We start from the raw sequence: 3,682 nt of genomic DNA on the forward strand, positions 1-3,682 counted from the left end.
AAATATTCTGACGAAAATAATAATAATAATAATTATCGTCAAATAAAAATAGTAAAATAAATATTTACCGAATATTTTTTCCGTTCTTTTTTTTTTTTTTACCCTTCTTAATCGACCAAAAAAAGGGAAAAAAGGAAGGAAAGGAAAAGGAAAAGGAAAAAGAAATAAAGACGCTTCGAAGAAAAATACGTAGGGTGTGACACGTTCAATATGGAAGTCAAAGACCGTTAAAATTGCTTTCGAAGGGTAAAAAGAAATGACAAGTGATTGTGACAAATGAATACGACGAAAAAGAAAATTCTTAAGTAAAAAAAAAAAAAAAAAAAAAGAAAATTTGTCACGGTCAACAACAGCCAAACGACAGCAACAACAACAACAACAACAACAACAACTCGTGCGATTCTTATAGATAATGATAATTTTCTTTTTTTTTTTTTTTTTTAACAAACTCCGCAACCTGAAAATTATTATTTTTCCGATTAAACTCACAACAACCGTTTTTCCTTATTATCATAAATGACGTCAAAAAAATAAAAGATGTGACGTGTCAAAGTTCACAGAGAGAGAGAGAGAGAGAGACAGATGAGATTGAACCTGCAGCATCGGAACGAATCGCTTACGGCAGCTGCAGTTTGAAATCATTATGAAAAATTAAAATTATTCAATCCGCATGAGAGCACATTGTTAACTTATCGATAAATCAATCAATTAAAAACGATTTACATTGAAATCCATGAAATTGGGTCGCTGTACGTATTACGCATATTTTAATTAAACAATGACTACTACTATTCGGTATCGACAAAAAAACACCCCAAAAAAACATTCCAAAAATTTTCTCCCACTCCACACCACGTTCGACGATGATAATGATAACACATTGTAGATAAATAATTTTTCTGGAAAAAAATTTTCCACGATGTAAAAAAACTATTTTTTCTTCTAGTTTTCTCATCCGTTCAAACGAATTTAAAAAACTCCATTTTTTAGGGTCAATTTATGAGGAAAAAAAAAATTCTTTAATATTAACAAGAAGAAGAAGAAGAAGAAGAAAAGAAGAAGTTGTAGTGTAGAAAAAGAAAGGAAGATAAAGAGAGAGATAGAGAGAGAGAGAGAGTTTAAGAAATCAATAGAAATGCAAAATTCCAGTAAGCAGTGAATTTCTTCTCCCTTTTTGTTTAAACTTGAACATTAATCAGAGAAAAGTTCTTTGTTTTCATTTAAAAAAAAAAAAAAAAAATTTTTAGTCGTTTAATTTGAGAATGGAAAAAGAGAAACGGAAATGGAAGTAAGGAAGGAAGTAAAGAAAGGAAAGGAAAGAAAGGAAGGAAGTAAGGAAGGAAACAATATTAAAAATAATAAAAAAAAAATAATTTGAAACGTAGAAAATAGTAAAATGAATATTTAGTTATTTAAAACATTCGACCGCAAAAACATGAAAGGTTAAAAAGGTTTAATGTCGTTTTCAGGTCTTTTATATAAAGGGTTTGAGAGGTCAGAAAAGTTTAACTAACCCTTGCGGTCTATAAAGGTGTCGTTAACCCAAAGTGTGTGTGTCTGTCTCTCACACTCAATTGTTTTACACCAAACTTATAATATCTTTTCCAAATGATTTAACAAATGGAAAATTTTAATATTTTACCTTAAATCGGAAAATATTTTTTTTTTATTAAAAATGAAAAAATGAAAGAAAAAAAAGGTTTTTCCGACGCGAAACCTTTTTCAATTTCAACCTTTCGAACGAATAGACGAAAAAAAAAAAAAAAAAATTGTTTTGAATAATTTTACATTGTTGTTGTTGTCGTCTGTAGTTGTCGAAAGGTTGAAAAAAGTTGTGCTTTTCTAAATTTAAATTCACTAAAACACAATGAATTATTTATTAATGCATGTTTTACAGGTTTGCCACCCTTAAAACAAAAAAAAAAAAAAAACTCAACAATTTTTTTTTTTTTTTTTTTTAAACAACAACGTCGGTTATGATAAAATTGATTTGTTTTTTCAAACCACGCGAATTTCATCAAATTCCTCTTCATCTAATGCCCCCCCTCTCTCCTCCCCCTTCCCTCTTTTTTTCGAAATTCCACTCATTTACCTGTAAATAATAATAATAATGATGATGATGAAACTCACGGGGGGAATAAAAAAATATTCTCATCCTTCTCTTATTCTTGTTGACGTACAAATCTGTTTTTCATTTCATTTTCTGGCATAACATAAAATGTTGAGAATGGGGGTTGTTGTTTTAAAAGCACGACCCTGTTCAGTACCGAATTAAGGTTATTTAACTCCAAAAAAAAAAAAATTTTTTTTTTATTTTCCACCTATCGAATATTTTCCAATCAATTTTGCCAGTCATAAAAAAAAATAAACAAACGAAATAAAACAAAAATTTTTTCTTTCTCTCTGTGTGTGCGTGTGCGTGTGCGTGCGCAAAATAAAAAGGAGAACAAAAAAAAAAAAAAAAAAAAAAGGACAAGTGGTGGCCCCCTTTCAAAAATGTGTGTGTGTGTGTGTGTATATCGGAATATATACTTGGGGTAGTATGTCATTTTTGCGCCACCGGTGGTCATGGATTATAACGTGGGCAACGAGACATGAAATTACCCTCCTTTAAAAACCATCCCCTTATTTTTTTCCTATATCAATATCATCTCCCTTTTTCATCTCTCTCTCTCTCTCTCATACTCTCCTTATTTTTCCTACCCCCGCATATTTTCTCTCTTGTTGTTTTCTTCCCTTCTTCGATCTCTTTGCCCCCAATTTCCTATTTTATTTATTACTACACTTGTTATCTTATAAAAAAATTTTTTTGTTTTTCATTATTCAATACACTCATTTCTTTTTTTTTCCTTTATTTTAAAGGTGGAAGGGGGTGGAAGGAAAGAAGGGGTGGGAAATCCGGAGGAGTCAGATTAATTTTTTAAATATAATAATCGCTTTAATCTTATTATAAACAAAATATTTGTATGTACTAAAGGTTAAAAAACAACAAAATTTCACTTTAATACACTAATAATGGTTGTTATTATTATTATTATTATTATCACTACGTAAAAATAAAACCTTTTTTGTAAATATAAACAAAAACAATTAGCCCCCTTCCCCTCATTCTCCCCGGTAAAATTAACAATACAAAACAAAACCGAGTTTAAGGGTGGTGACATTTTTCTTTTTCGAAAAAAAAAAAGAAAATTTTTCACGGGTAAAAATTTAAACAACAACAACAACAACAAACAGACGACAGCCATTTTTCGATTGAATATTGATTTTATCGATTCGTTTCAGACAGGTCAAAATTCTAGAATTTTCTACGATGAGTTAAACCAAATCAAAAATAATCCCTTTCGTATTCCAACTCCCCAACCTTTGTTTTATACGAATCAAAGGATTCAATTTTTCGTCAATAGGAAAAAAGAAGACAACAATACAAAGTGAGAGAGAGAGAGAGATAAAATAAAATAAAAAACTTTGTTCTCAAAAAGTTTTTCATTTGGAATTTCCGCCACTTGAATTTCAAAAAACCGAATCGGGAAAAATCACGTGATTTTTTTTTTTTTTTTTTAATTTCCGTTTATAAATGGTGGCGATTCGATAAAATAAAATAAAATAAAATAAAAAAAACTTTTTTTTAAATTAAAAAACAACAACAACAGGAATTACTGTCGGAAATAAAATCATCAAT

The sequence above is a fragment of the Pediculus humanus genome, genomic scaffold, assembly GCF_000006295.1.
Source record: "Pediculus humanus corporis 1103172107477 genomic scaffold, whole genome shotgun sequence".
Taxonomy (NCBI): Eukaryota; Metazoa; Arthropoda; class Insecta; order Psocodea; family Pediculidae; genus Pediculus; species Pediculus humanus.